This window comes from Lemur catta, unplaced genomic scaffold, assembly GCF_020740605.2.
Source record: "Lemur catta isolate mLemCat1 unplaced genomic scaffold, mLemCat1.pri scaffold_121_ctg1, whole genome shotgun sequence".
NCBI classification, from domain to species: Eukaryota; Metazoa; Chordata; class Mammalia; order Primates; family Lemuridae; genus Lemur; species Lemur catta.
Window position 1 is genome coordinate 2,631 of NW_025423754.1, and position 16,831 is coordinate 19,461.

At 40.7% G+C, this 16,831-nt stretch overlaps 1 long non-coding RNA gene across 1 annotated transcript; it reads right to left on the minus strand.

The window, feature by feature from the left end:
• Window positions 1-7,786: 7,786 nt before the first annotated feature.
• LOC123629268 lies at window positions 7,787-14,732 on the minus strand. The gene is made up of 2 exons (XR_006731962.1): window positions 14,549-14,732; window positions 7,787-7,862 (listed from the first exon to the last, which is right to left on the minus strand). It is a non-coding gene; the product is annotated as an uncharacterized LOC123629268 (long non-coding RNA).
• Window positions 14,733-16,831: the final 2,099 nt, after the last annotated feature.

Sequence of the window (16,831 nt, forward strand, 5' to 3'; positions counted from 1 at the left end):
CCGACGCAGACACGGAAAGGACATGCAAAGTCCACACCAATGGCAGACCCGGCCCGGAATCGAATTTTTTCCTCATCATTATAATGAAACATTGAGCAAAATGACATTATTTAAGGACCTGTTATATACACGTATACAGTTTTAAGTGTAGCTGTGAATTTTCATAGGTGTGTAGTTACACCATCACCAAGTCGGAAAACAATCAGGTGGAGAGGAGACACATGTTGCCCATTTTTTTATTTCAGCATATTCCAGGGGTACAAATGTTTAGGTTACATATATTGCCTTTGCCCCGCCCAAGTCAGAGCTACAAGTGTGCCCATCCACCTAACTGTGCGCACCACACCCATTAGGTGTGAATATGCCCATCCCTCCCCCCCACCTGCCTGACACCCTATGAATGTTACTACCATATGTGCACATAAGTGTTGATCAATCAATACCAATTTGATGGTGAGCACATGGGAGCTTGTTACTGAATCCTAAACCTTTAACCACTGAGGGAGGTTACATCCCCATCCCTTTGCCTTCGCTAGAAATTATACAAATAAAACACAATTTGCCTTACGAGTCCCTCTTATCAGATTTGACACCACATTTGCAAAAGTGCCTAATTATATGAAACTGGCAGTATTCTTCTGAGTTTGATTCTTGGACAGTGCCCAGGACACGTGGTGACACATTCGGCCATCACACTGAGAGACTCTATTGTTATGAGGTATACGAGTTTGGGTAAGGCCCTGTGCTCCCTCTAAAATGGAAGGAATGATTTTGGGGAAATGGAGAAAGGATCAAATGAGATACTAATAACCATGAAATTGCATAATCTCTAAAATGGAAAGAGAAATTAGAACTAAAAAGGGACAATGACTGGATTTCCTCTGTTCTTTGATAACGCGCTAAGCTGTTACTCCCCACCTTCCACGACCTGTGCTGAAGTCAAAGCGTATGGAAATGGTACCTGCGAATAGAAAATGGATCCTGGGGATTTGTGGATCACTAGAACACGATGTTTCCAGCTATTCCTCTTACAGAAAGACATTAAAAATTCCCCACTGTGCAGATGTCAAATATACCCCCCTTTTCACTAAATTATGATATTACTCCAGTGATAAGCTCTGTCTGCAGCTCACCTCAACTATTCCTTGGATAACTGCCCTAAGCATCCATAGCTCCTTTTAGTATTTCAACCCAGACATCACAGTGGACTTGCACAGACATCACTCTGCTCGTAGGAAAATACCATGATGGTCCAGCACTGTGTAGATGACCAGTCCTTCCTCAAACTAGGAAAAACTCCATTTTAAAATGGTATACGTATTGCATCACTCACTCTGTACACCAGCAAGATGACACTACCAAATATCAAAGGCCGTTTAAAATCTTGAATGACATTGAACAGATACACCACAAACACCTGTGGCCCAAAGTAATGAGAAGTCTCAAGTCCTAGAATTGCATGTCCAAACTTAAGGTGACATATTACATGCACTAAAACTTCTAGCCAATGCAAAAATGAAGATGAACTATACCTGTATATTTACCTTTAGGGGAATCGTGACTGCTAATCCCCCAAATTCAGGACTGGTTATATTGCTCCCTAATGTCTACATCCACACTTGGGCAGTTCCTGAAAAGTGTTGAAGATGTATTAGATGTGGAAACAGAAATGATCGGTGATGATATCTTCACTGACGCTCCTACCCTCCGTGGAGAAGACACACACACACACACACACACACACACACACACACACACACACACACACTAGCTTTCTCATTATCTCACATGTCATCATTTATTACACTTTCCTTTAATCTCCATCCTGTGCTTTTCTTTAATCTCCATCCTAAATACCAAAGCATTACCATTCATTCGCCACCTCTTTTTTTTTCACAAAAATGTAAGCACCAGGATTGCAATGATTTGTTTTTTCACGCCTCTATATTCAGAGCCTGGAGGTCCTGGATTATTTGCATTTAATTCTGTATGTTTTTAGTCCACATCTAGCACAGGAAAAGTGTTGAAAAATTAGCATCAAGAGCACATTATCTGAGCAAGGCTTGACTGGAGTGATACTGTCTTTATCCCTTCCTAGGCTTGTATTCTGACAATTTACCTAAACATTTCGGCCTCTTTATACCTATAAAGGAGATTTTTTAAAAAAGCTTTATATAGCCTGCTAAGGAGTGAAATTATTTATTTTAACTGAAGTACAGACAACTGACATACAATAGTTTGACTTACGATTTTTCAACTTCGTGATGGTGTGAAAACAATTTGTGTTCAGTAGAAACTGTACTTCAAATTTTGAACGTTAAACTTTCCCCAGCTAGCAGTATGTGCTACGATGCTCTCTCATGACGCTGGGCAGCAGCAGTGGGCCACAGCTCCCAGCTGGCCGCATGATCACGATGGTAAACGACTGATGCAGAACACCTTATTCCATAAATTATATGAGACGGTCAGCACTCTGTTATAAAATAGGCTTTGTGTTAGATGATTTTGCCCACTGTAGGCTAAGTGTTCTGAGCACGTTTAAGGTAGCCTAGGCTAAGCTATGAGATTTGGTAGGCTAGGTGTATTAAATGCATTCTCGACTTATATTTTCAACTTAAGATGGGTTTATTGGGACATACCACACAGTTAGTGGGGGGCCATCTGTGCTTTATGGAAAACAGTGCCCAATACATCACAGGAAATATTTCAGTGTTGGGATAATAAGAAAAGCAAAAACAGTTCCAGAAGACTAGAATCCAGTCTCACCTCATTGCAAATTCTTACGCTGTTAAAAAAAATACATCATAAACCTCAAATATTAGATCGTGCTCCTCTGTAACCATGATGGACCAAGACAAAAACAAGGGCTTTCTGTGACCAAGTCTCTAAAATTGGTAAAAGAGAACACATTCCAGTGGGGGTGTAGGGCGAGGTGACAAAATAAAAAAATAAAATAAAAACACATTCCAAATCATACAAATGACAAAAATTCTCCTTTTCCTCACTACTGAGACTCCCTAATACAGGAAGTCCTCACTTAACCTAGTTGATGGGTTCTTGGAAACAGACTTAAGCGGAATGACATAGCGGATACTGTACTGTATCCCATACGAACTTAACTCTTTTGCATACCAATTAGCCAATAGTAAAACAGGTTTCATTATTTAGTTAAGTCATTTCGCTTAAAGTTGCAGTTTCCAAGAATGTATTGAGGACGTTAAGTGAGGACTTACTGTACTCACGAATTAGGTTTCCCTCCCCTCCATTCTTGCTGCCTTCTAGGTAAGAACTATTACGACTGCCGAGGATAGAATCAAGTTCACCCCCTCACTGCATCCAATAGAGCGAAACATCTCACTTCCTTAAACAGCAATCGATCCACCAAAAACAAACACAGATTTGTAAGAAATTCTATTGAGAAGCCACTTACTGATAAATGACACAGTCATTTATGGTTTGAGGTCATATTTATTACCAGAATTTATTACACCCTCTTTGACATAAGGTATGGTTCTGGTGGTCTTTGGCAAGAGATCACTCCTACAGCATGATTTAATTTTTGGTGTTATGAGTGAATGAGAAATTGCTATCAAAATAAAAAGTGTAACTATATAAGCATGAAAAGTAAAATTTATATGAGAAAAACAAATGCCTGAAGTTGTATATTCCTGTAATACTGACTCACAATGTCGAACCAATAACTTGGCAGTTATAAATCTGATCCAATCCATAGTGCAATATTTTAATATATCTTCTCAGTAGATAAAAAAGATAATAACATTTGCTAATACACAAGTTGTCTAAAAATAATAAACATCTAAGAAACATAAATTTTGTTTGAAAAAAATACATACTGTGTTTAATCATATAATCAAACATAGCTGAAAACGAACTGAGGCAGCCCATTCAGCAGTGACAGGAAACACCTGCAATCTTCCTGCTAGTAATAAAAGGAAGGTGATTATCATCACATGAAAGTACAGGATGAGACCAGTTACAGCACAGTGTGGCAGACGAACAGGTGTGCATCTAGTTGGTTTTGATGGTATCACTGTATTTGTCATGCTGAATCAAGAACACAGTCACTACCAATATAAACAAAGATGTTTCCTGTGCAAATTAGATCTTAAACCAGTTCAATCTCTACACCAAAGGACTCAAAGCATGAGAGAATGTTCCCAACCATGACAGTCTGGATTGGTTGCCTGGTATACACACTGGGGCTTGCAGGAAAATCCAAACTGTGGATGGAGCTTTGATATGGAGTTTCTGGAGACATCTGTGGAAACCTATACCTTTAAGAAAGTGGAATTTAAGTAGATAGTGGTGGTTTTGAGGATACTCTTGATTGGCAAGACAAGGAAGCTGGAAAACAGGCTGGAAGCAGGTGTCTGAACATCCAGTATGAATCCGGCTGTCTCCCTGTTTGGTGCCCTAAAACACCATACTAATTTTGTTTGAAAAACAATACATACTGTTTTTAATCACACACAATGGAACATAACTGAAAATGAACTGAGGCAGCTCATTCAGCAGTGACAGGCAACACCTGCAATCTTCCTGCTATTAATAAAAGGAAGGTGACTATCACCTTCTTCACTTCTGCCTCCTAAATCTCACCAAAGCTAGGCAACTGGTGAATTCTAACAAGGAAACATAAAGGGAACGGATCCTGGGAAATCTAGGTCCCAACATTACCAACACTGACATAACACAATCCAGAGATCCATCTCCAACTCTAGATTTTATTGTCCTATTACAGGTCTCTTTTCTTAACTCAAAGTCAAATAATCACATAATAGCCAGAAATAATGACAAAGACTAAAGGGCTAAAGATGAAAATAATAATTTGCATAACATTATACTCTATGATAAACTTAGCATACTTATAAATTGATGTCATGTATTCGTTAGCAAGGGAGATGGAATAAACTTTGTGCCCAAAAAAAACAAACCAAAAATGTAGTTTTTCCCATAAGAAAGGTGGAATACAGACATAGGGTAAGGGATATTTAGAAACTGCCACGAGGCCGGTGAGAAAATCCCAACAGAAACTCATTTGAACAAAGACTCATTTTACAATGGCTGATTAAGCACAGAACTATTTAAAAACTAAGTAAAAATTAAATCCACCTGCATATCAGGAATAGATTTTAATTCACCCACGAATCTAACATGCGTCCAAATGCAAGGAGAAAAATTTTATGAACTGACTTGAGAACAAAAACACTACTGCATTCATATACTATTGCTTAATAAGTTCTTACAGAATTCTCACCTCAGCATTTCTTTTCGAGTAAGAATCCATAGTCCAGAGATCTACTTGAAGAATGAGCCACTGATTAAGGCAATATTTTTAGAACATTTCTTTCATGGTGTGTATTTGCTGGAGCATTCTACACCAGCTACTTTGCATCAGGTTCTTCAAATGACTAACATTTATAGGATTTCTCTACATGAGGAGTTTTCACATGAGTCTGAAAATATCTGTTAAAACAGAAAGCTTTCTTGTATTTTTCACATTTCCAGGATTTTGATCCGGTGTGCATTGTTACATGTGAGCCAACTGAAAACTTTTGCACATGGCTGTATTCAAGAGGTTTCTCTCCACAGTGTGTTCTATTATGGCTTTGAATTGGGCCAGGATAACTATGAAGGCTTTTCCACACACCATACACTTAGAAGTGTTCTCTCCATATGCATTCCCAGGTGTGCCAGAAAGGATGTGCAATAACCAGTTTTCCCACATTCTTTCTTTACAGTTTCTCCCCAGTATGAGTTCTTTCATGTATTCAAATGTAACTGGAATCACTGAAGGTTTTCCCCCATTCCTTACATTCATAGGGTTTCTCTCCAGTGTGAGTTCTTTCATGTCTTCAAAAGGAACTGAACCAAATGAAAACTTTATTACACTGCTTACACTCATAGGGTTTCTCTCCAGTGTGCATTATTTCGTGTATTCGAAAGGAACTGAAACTATGGAAGGCTTTCCCACAATGCCTACAGGCATAGGGTTTCTCTCCACTGTGAGATATTTCATGTATTCAAAATGAACTGGGCCGAAGGCTTTGCCACACACCTTGCATTTATAAGGTCCATCTCCAGTGTTCACTTTCATGTGTCTTCGAAGCTTCTGGGGACAAATGAATGCTTTCTGACATTCCTTACATTCATAGGGTTTCTCTCCACTATGAGTCCTTACAAGGTATCGAAGGGAACTGGAACTGAAGGCTTTCCCACATTGTTTATAGTCATAGGGTTTCCCTCCAGTGTGTGTTCTTTCATGGGTTCGAAATGAACTTGGAAAATTAAAGCCCTTCCCACACACCTGACACTTATAGGGTCCATCTCCAATGTGCATTTTCAAGTGTCTTCGAAGGTTCTGAGGACAACTAAATGCTTTCTGACATTCCTTACATTCGTAGGGCTTCTCTCCAGTGTGTGTTCTTTCATGTATTCGAAATGAACAGGGAAAATTAAAGGCTTTACCACACACCTTACACTTATAAGGTTTATCTCCACTGTGAATTTTCACGTGTGTCTGAACATTTATGAGAGAAATGAAGGCTTTACCACATTCCTTACAATTATAGAGTTTCTCTCCACTGTGAGTCCTTTCGTGATTTCGTAAGGAACTGGAATAACCAAAGGTTTTCCCACACTGCTTACAAGCATAGGGTTTCTCGCCAGTGTGTGTTCTTTCATGTATTCGAAGTGATCTGAGAAAATCAAAGGCTTTCCCACATACCTGACACTTATAAGGTCCATCTCCACTGTGCATTTTCATGTGTGTCTGAACACTTATGAGAGAAGGGAAAGCTTCACCACATTCCTTACAATTATAACGTTTCTCTCTAGTGTGAATTCTTTCATGATTTTGTAAGGAACTGGAGCAACTGAAGGCTTTCCCACATTGCTGACATTCATAGGGTTTTTCTCCTGTGTGATTTCTTTCATGTCTTCGAAAGGAACTGGACCAAATGAAGACTTTATCACATTGCTTACATGCATAGGGTTTCTCCCCAGTGTGTTATTTCATGTACTCAAAAGGAATTGAAACTAAGGAAAGCTTTCCCACAATGCTTACACACATAGAGTTTCCCTCTAGAGTGAGACTTTTCATGTATTCCAAAAGAGTGGCGATAACTGATGGCTTTCCCATGTGGCTTACGCATATATGGTTTTTCTCCATATTCCTGACACTCATATGGTTTGTGTCCAATCTCAGCCCTGATGCGCCTATGAAGGGATGAATGACTCATGCTGACTTTGCACATATTGCTTTCATATGGTTTTACTCCAGGATAAGTTTTCTCGTTCTGAATGCAATCTGAACTCTGGCTGAAGGTGTCTCCACCTGGACTACCTTCTTTACTGTCACAGAGTCTCTCTAGAATCTGACTTCTGTGAAAAATGAGAAGCACATTACTAAAGGTTTGTTTATAAATGATTTTATATTTATTAATAGGTATTACACTTACATTTTTAACATCAGGGAAAAAGTGTCAACTGTCCTGTCTGAATTGTTTGAACATGAATAGACTGAATGTCACAAGATGACTATTATTAAAACAATGATGTTCACATGGGTTTCTTAATACTATTTCTAAGAGAACTATATTGCAAACATTTATTAATAATATCTGTGACACATTTCAGCATATATTTTTGAAGAATATTTTCCAAGAATAAATAAATATGAAGATGGGCTCATTTCTTTTGTTTGCTTGTTTTTACAATTTCCTGTCATTCCAAGATTCTCTCCAGGGACAATTGCTTTCTCTTGTGAGTGCAAATTACTTTAAATTTCTCCTGGGATTTTTCATACTGATCTTCAGTGTTCTGGTCTTCCCATTTTTTTCCTAAAATGTAGATCCAGAAAAATCATTATGAATTATTACAAAATTATAGAAAAATTATTAGGCTCTAGGTTCATAGTACTCAGCAACCATCATGTCTGATCTAACACCAAAGTATTTCCTTTCCATGTTGGAAATCATGGAACAGCACTGATGAACAAAATCACTTGTTCTCTAATAGACTAAGTGAAGGGACGATGTCATCCTCACCTAGAGAGGTCAGGTTCCTGAAGGTTTCCCACATCACATCTCTGTAGAGATTCTTCTGGGGAGGATCCAGCAAAGCCCACTCCTCCAGTGTGAAGTTCACAGCCACATCCTCAAAGGTCACTGAGTCCTGAAACATCTCACATGTGCACAGGAGGATGGCTGAGATTCATACCATTGGGGACCTATACTGTATTCTTAAGATCATAGTATTCTGTAGTCTCCAGACATTTATTCCATGGACTTGGTCATCAGATTCTGACTCTGTCTACACTCACTTCCTCCCACACAGCAATTCTGATGCTAGAATTGAACTATCTGGTAAAGTAACAGCAGAAGAGAAACACACCTGTAGTTGTTAGGTCCAGGGAGTAAGATTTGCAGCTAGGTCACCCCTAATTTTTACCTCTTTGCACAGTGTGTCTATAGTACCTGTGATAACAAAGTCTCACTAATTTGTGTACAGAAGGGAGTTTATGTGAGTAAGCAGACCTGAGACTGCATATTCACAGAAATGCTTGTTCACAAAGCTCGACCTTTGACAGTATCTGGGATCTGGATTTTGGGAGAGACTCCACCAACCTAACAGATAAGAGAATAACTTACTGTATCAGAAACCCCAAAACTGAAACTTCCATGAGAAACAGTACAATAAAAACCTAAATTCAAATAAATGAACTGCCGAAGGCTGAGTGTGGACAAGTTTGAGAGTCAACACTCCAGGGGACGCAGTCTAGGGGGTTCCACTAATTTGTGAAATTTATCTCCTGAAACTCTACTGGTAGTACTCACAGGGAAGATTAGAGAAAAATTGCTTCCTCCTTCTAGCAGGAGGAGGGAAAGAGTAGTAATTTTGTAACATGTCCCAAGAATTCTGTTCTTAACACAGCTAAGTGATGAGAATGAGAAGTATAGCTGACCCTTGAACACAGGTTTGAACTACGGGGGTCCACTTATACCCAAATTTATTTCAATAAACATACTGGAAAAATTCTTTGAAGATTTGTGATAATATTGAGATGCCCATACTCCCCAAAATGATCTATAAATTCAATGCAGTTCCTATAAGAATCCCCAGTGACTTCATTGTAGAAATCGAAAAGCTGATTCTGAAATTCACAGAGAAGTGCAAGGGACTCAGATTACCAAAACAATCTTCAAAGAGAGCAAAGTAGAAGCATTCACATGCGACAACTTCCAAACTTAATATAAAGCAAAAGTAATCGAGACGGTACAGTGATGACACAAGGATAGTCACTTAGATCAGTGAAATACAACTAAGCATCCAGGGAGAGTGAGGTCAATAAGGTGGCAGAGTAAGCCAGTCCAAACACTCAACTCTCAACAAACAAGCATAAGTGTCAGAAACAGACTTTGTCAAAATTCTCAGAAACCATCAAGCGTTAACAGCAACCATGAACACAGAATCCCACCTCCTCCCCCCCCAAAAAGGCAAGTGAAAAATGGTAGGAAAGTTTTATGGAGTATCTACTTCTCCTTGGCCCAACCCATCCCCCATTTGATGGCCGTCTTGAAGACAGCCACCTGAGTTCCCAGTCTAGGACCCTGCTCCATGTCCAGAGGGAGCAGAGCAGATCATATTTGCAAATTATTGTATTTATATGTTCCAATCTGTCTGGGAACTACCTGAAGGTCTACCACAAGTCTTTCTTTCTTTTTGTCTAAGACAGAAGCAAATAAGGGTGCAAAATTGCCAGGAATTGCTTGAAAGTCTTGTAAACAAAAAGCCTGAAATTGCCTGGGACAAGAATATGGTTGAGACTTAATATGACCACTAAAAGCCCAGGAGGAAAACTAAGGAGAAAAATTTCTTTTGGAACTTATGGTATTCACAGGCACCCAGGTGTACTAGGGAATTCAGAAAACCCCATGCATGCCCAGGAAAGAACACATTTTCAGAAAAGACCTGAGGAGACCCTCCCCCTCCCCCTCCCCCTCCCCCTCCACTGGCTGAAGATACCTACAGGAACAGAGACTTCAGTGACTATACACCACAAGGAATACAGTCTCTGAAAAAATACTTTAGAAAAGTTATGAAACAGTCAACTATAGCCTTCAACAAACAAGAATAGCAAACACCACTGGAAAAGGGGGAGAATGTGATTTCCCAAGTTACCCCATTATAATATTCAAATGTCCAGTTTTCAACAACAAGAAAAATCAGGAACAGTACAGAGTACAGAGAAACAGGAAAATATGGTTCATCGATGGAAAAAAAACTGAGATAAACCATCTCTGAGAATCCCCTGATACTGAACTTACTAGACAATGACTTTAAGCAAATTTCTTAACTACGTGCAGAGGTAAAGGCAACCATAGAAAATGAACAAAAGGAAACAAAGAAAAGGATGTATGAGTAAAATAATATCAATAAGGAAAACAGAAATTATAAAAATGGCCATATATAGAAATTAAGGAGCTTCAAAATACATGTGAAATGAAAAACTCTCTAAAGGTTTTCAACAGTAGATTTTAACAAGCAGAATAAAGAATCTGCTAACATGAAGATAAAACAGCTAAAATTATCTAGTCTGAAGAAAAGAGAGAAAAAAGTAAAATTAAGGGAATGGGTCTCTGGTATATGTGCCTTGCAAGAATTCTTACGAGAAGCTCTTCATAGAGAAGGAAAATGATGTAGGTTAGGAACTCGGTCACATATAGAAGAGTGTTAGAAAAAAATAAAATGGAGGCAAAACAAATGCTTTACTATTCTTATTCCTATCTTATCTAATAGATAAATGTTTGCTCAAAATTATCATATAAACAATGTATTGGGTGGTTATAGTTTCAGATGCGTAAAACGGATGACAGCAATTTCCTATGGCATGGGTGGGAGGAACCAGGAACATTCAGTTATACCTGTATACCACAAACCAGTCTGCAATAGTGTTATTTAAAAGTAGATTTACATCAGTTGTAAACGGAAGGAAATAACTAAAAATAATTTAAGAAACAAGTACACTTGATATACTCACACAGGGAAGAAAACAGAATCCTGTAGAATGCTCAATTAAAATGATAAGAGAAGAAGAGGGGAAATTTTAAATAAAAAGAACTACAACTAATAGAAAACAGTTACCATATCTAACTATACCGAAAATCACTTTAAATGTAAATTATCTAAATACACCAATTAAAAGACAGACTGACAGAACTAAAAAGCAATATTGAACTTTGTGTTGTCTACAAGAAAAACATTTTAAATATAAAGGCATGGGGAAAGGGGCAATGTTGGTCAAAGGACACAAAATTTCAGTTAGAACAAGTTCAAGAGATCTATTTACAACTTGGTGATCATAATAACAATATATTCTAATCTTGAAAATCGCTAAGGGAATAGATCTTAAATAAAATAAAATTTTAAAAAATCAAACAATCCTATCAAAAAATGGGCAAATGACATGAATAGAAATTTTTCAAAAGAAGATATGAGAATGGGTAAAAAAACGTATGAAAAAATGCTCAACATCCCTAATCATCAGGGAAATGCAAATCAAAACCACAATGAGATACCACTTAACTCCGGTGAGAATGGCCTTTATCAAAAAATCCCAAAACAACACATGTTGGCGTGGATGCGGAGAGACAGGAACACTCATACACTGCTGGTGGGAATGCAAACTAGTGCAACCCCTATGGAAAGCATTATGGAGATACCTGAAACAGATTCAAGTAGACCTACCATTCGATCCAGCAATCCCATTATTGGGCATCTACCCAGAAGAACAAAAGTCATTCAATAACAAAGACACCTGTACCCGAATGTTTATAGCAGCTCAATTCACAATCGCAAAGATGTGGAAACAACCCAAGTGCCCCTCAATCCACGAATGGATTAGTATACTGTGGTATATGTATACCATGGAGTATTACTCAGCTATAAGAAATAACGATGATACGACATCTCTTTGGTTCTCCTGGAGAGAGTTGGAACCCATTATATTAAGTGAAGTATCCAAAGAATGGAAAAACAAGCATCACATGTACTCACCAGAAAACTGGTTTCCCTGATCATCACCTAAATGCACATCGGGGAAGGATACCAATTGGATATCAGACTGAGATGGGGGGTGGGGGGAGGGGATGGGTGTATGCCTACATGATGAGTGTGCTGCACACCCTCTGGGGAATGGTCATGCTTGAAGGTGCTGACTCCGGGAGGTGGGGGGGGATGGAGGTATGACTACATGGTGAGTGCCAGGCGCACTGTCTGGAGAATGGACACGCTTGAGGCTCTGACTCAGGGGGATGGGCGGGACATGGACAATGTATATGACCTGAACTTATGTACCCCCATGATGAGCTGAAATAAAGAAAAAAAATAAATAAATAAAGAGACATTAAATATAAAGGTATACAGAAATTTATACCATTCCTAACACTAATTCAAAGAAAGCAGGAATAGCTATATTAATTTCAGATGGATCAGGTTTTAGATCAGTTCCAGAGAAGACATAATAATCCTTAATATATATGTGTTTAAAAGTCTCTGATTACATGAGGCAAAAATTTATAGAACTGCAAGGAAAATAGAGAAATCCACATTTTTATTTGGACACTTCAACACATCTCTATCAGTAACTGATCAAAAAAGTAGAATCAGTTTATCAATAATGATATAGTTGAAGTCAACAACATCATCAAACAACTGGATTAAATTAACATGTATAGAACACTTCATCCAACAACTGCAGAGTACACGTTCTTCTCAAGATCCCATAGAATATTGACCAAGGCAGACCACATTTTGGGCTCTAACACACCTAACAAACTTAAAAGAATAGAAAACGTACAATGTTCTCAGACCAAACTGCAATTAAACTGGAAAATAATAACAGAAACATAGCTGGGAAAACTCAAAATAATTGGATATTAAACCATAAACTTCTAAATTACACATGGGTTAAAAAGAAGTCTCGGCCGGGCGCGGTGGCTCATGCCTGTAATCCTAGCACTCTAGGAGGCCGAGGCGGGTGGATCGCTCGAGGTCAGGAGTTCGAGACCAATCTGAGCAAGAGCGAGACCCCGTCTCTACTAAAAATATCAAGAAAATTATATGGACAACTAAAAATATATACAGAAAAAATTAGCTGCGCATGGTGGCGCATGCCTGTAGTCCCAGCTACTCGGGAGGCTGAGGCAGGAGGATCGCTTAAGCCCAGGAGTTTGAGGTTGCTGTGAGCCAGGCTGACGCCACGGCACTCACTCCAGCCCGGGCAACAGAGCGAGACTCTGTCTCAAAAAAAAAAAAAAAATAAATAAAAGAAGTCTCAAGAGAAATTCAAATACTTCAAAGGAAATGAAAACAAAAGTTCATCCAATCAAAATTTCTGGGATGCAGAGGAAAGTTTTGTTTGGGGGGAATTTAAAGAATTAAATGCACATACTTAGTAAAGATGATCTAAAATCAATCATCTATCCTTCCACTTTAGGGAACTAGACAAAGCAGAAGAAAATAATCCTAAATCAAACACAGGAACATAACAACTAGAGAAGGTATCAACGGAATTGCAAACAGGAAATCAATATAGGAAATCAACAAAACCAAAAGCTGGTCCTTTGAAAAGTTCGATAAAGTGACGAAACTATAGCCAGGTTAACTACAAAAAGAGAGAGAGAAGACACAAATCACTGCTATCAGAAATGAAACATGGGATAAGACACCATCGCTACCAATCCTATGGATAAAGACATTGTGCTAACAAGTCTGCAATTCAGGAAGGTAAAGGGAAGAGAGGCACACAGGCTTTGGACAGCGGAGTGTCAGGTGGTCATGCTCTGCTTTCCTCTCCTGGTGAAATGTTCGCAAACAGAAAACAAACCTTTTATAATAATAGCCATTTATTGGTATGTGGGAAAATGACAATTTAAAATACTGAAGCTGATAAAATGTAGAATGCGGAACAAACAGATAACGTCTTGGTGAATTTCACAAGGACAGCTGGCATTTGGGAATGCAGTTAGGGGTTTAATGCCAGCCCTAGGAAGAGCTGGGCTGTGGGGACAGGGTCGTAGATTTGAGACTCTGCTTCCCATACCTTTGGAAGACTCACGGGAAACGGGTAACACCTGGAGAGAAAGGAGGGACTGGGGACCCCACAGACCGCAGCCCCGCCCACGCACGACCCCCACACACCGAGTCGGGACCCTCCCCCGATGACCTTCCCGCCGTCACTGCACAATCTGGGACCCGCGGAGGTGCGGGCGCGGAGCTGCCCAGACAGGGCGCCGGTGCCGAGGTCTCCGCGCAGGGACCGGACAGGACGTCCGGGAGCCCGGCTGCCGGTGAAGCCCCTCCCCGCTGGCCGGAGGGACGGAGGACCGAGCTGCACCAGCGGCTACTCGTGTCTGCAGACTCCTGAGCGGACCGCGGGGAGGCCCGGGTCCCGCCACAGCCGGTTCCGGCCGGTTCCAACCAACCCCTGCTACGCGTCTGCGGACGCCCAGCCCCGCACACTCACCATTTCCCAGCTTCCGGGGTGTCCCGGCGTCCCCTCCACCGCTCCTGCGACCAGCGCTGTACACAGAGCGCCAGAAGATGCGGCGGAGGCACCTGGGTCTGCAGACAGAAACAAGGCCCGGCGCGCGTAGGAGAGACAGGAAGACCCCCGCGGGTTTGTTGAAAGTCGCCCCCTGCTTCCAACAGCCCGACTGATTGGACAGTTCGCGCGTGGCCCCGCCCGACACCCCTGATTGGATGGTGCTGCTCCAGGCCCCGCCCCCTGAACTTGACTGACAGTAGACGCAGTCAGTCGCCAGGGTTTTAACCACTGCTCTGCCCAGGCCGGGTTTCCTTCTCGCGCTGGGCACCTGGCCCCACCGAGGGGATATTTGCATTTAAGCGGAGCTTGCTCCTGGCTTTCCAGAATGGGCACTGGCTTCTTCCTCTACTCAGGGGGCGCTTCCTGCTTCTTCCTTCCAGACATGGCGTCGCAAGTGTGCAAAGGAAATTCTAGACTCGGTGTCCCATGGAGCGACCCCTGGCCTCGTAGCAGGAGGGGCGCCCAGACCAAGCCAGGCCACACTAGATCAAGAGGGAGGGCCTACTGTCCTGCTGGGGTCAGGAATTTAGGATGAAGAGAGGCCAAGGCTTCCTCACACCTTAGCTCTCAATGTACTCATTTTCAGCCAAGAAGATAACACACCACCAAGGCTATAAAATTATTAAATGCCTGGAAAAACTGGAGTTATATGGCAGCAATATTCTACAAAGGAATCAAAAGGGAAGAAAAGCAAACATTTGAACGAGCTCAAAGAAGCAGCCTGGTGCACCCCCAGTTCACAAGGAAAACCCATATGGGGAAGGTGAAACATATTCCTGAACTTCAGAGTCAGGCTTTGCTGACATGGAGACCCAGAGTGGATCTCTCCCTGGTGATGAGACAGGAACAGCTAATGATTTAACTCTGGGAGCTCAACATGCCCTCCTATACCCTCTGCAGAGTGTGGAAACACTCCCTACTTCAACACTTTAATATTCATCAGCAGGAAACTCTCACCTGGGCTCAGTTTAAGGTTCTGACCTAAATAAACTGTCAAATTCATGAATCCTTTCTCCAGGAGACCTAGTGAGTCTTTCTGTGAGCCTGACATTTACAGATTTTCTTCATACACAGAAATTACAGGCTGACTCTAGTGACCTTATACATGCCCAAACCAAAAACACTGTCCAGAAAACGGGCCCGGCTCCTGAAGTCCAACTACAAAAAGGACAAACAGCATCTGCACGTTTTGGGTTATTATAATATTCACTGCTTTCCTCTGTGTTGTCTACAAGAAAAACATTTTAAATATAAAGACATGGGGAAAGGGGCGATGTTGGTCAAAGCATACAAAATTTCAGTTAGAAGGAACAAGTTCAAGAGATCTATTGTACAACTTGGTGATCATAATAACAATATATTCTAATCTTGAATATCGCTAAGGGAATAGATCTTAAATAAAATAAAATTTTAAATAAAAAATAAAGAGTCATTAGATGTAAAGGTATGCAGAAATTTATACCATTCTTAACACGAATCCAAAGAAAGCAGGAATACCTGCTGTCTGGTTCTCTGGGGCTTCTCAGAATCCACACTCCCTCTGTGTCTGTCCTGAGCAGATAGAGGCCCTTGCAGGAAGCTGCCCAAGAACTCCTAGGGGAGCCCCATGTCCCTCCCTTTGCAGCCTCCAGACTGGCCTCAGCTTGGAGCCACTGGCCTCAGGCTCTGCTGCCCACTGCAGGGTGTTCACCTGCTTCTCACCAACACTGATCAGTTAAATGGGACAAAGAGCTTCAATCCCAGTGTTTGAATACAATACCAGCACAGTCCCTGTTTTCTTTCTGTGTTTATGCAGAGGAAGAAAATTCTAAGGTGATTTATATGGATTTAAAAAACTGGCAAATAGAAAACAAAGATGCTAGCAAAACTGATTTTCATGTTAACAAATTGCTCTATAAAACAACTAATCAAACAGGAACATTCTTTTCTTCTTCATCATGTCATGTTGTCACCAGGTGCTCTGTGCCTGGGGATATGCATGGCCAGTTCTTTCCATTTGAAACCCTCTCTCAACCCACCTCCACTACCATTAGCCCACCCGACTACTTCTGTAGCTAAATCCCAGGCATTGTGTAAGTAGATTTCCCTTTCAAGCAGTCTAACTGGCCTCAGGTTAAATCCAGCTGTGGCTCTCTCTCTTATGTCCCTTGACTTACATTATTCATTTGAAATTGTCTTCCAGGATAGACTGTGATATCCTAG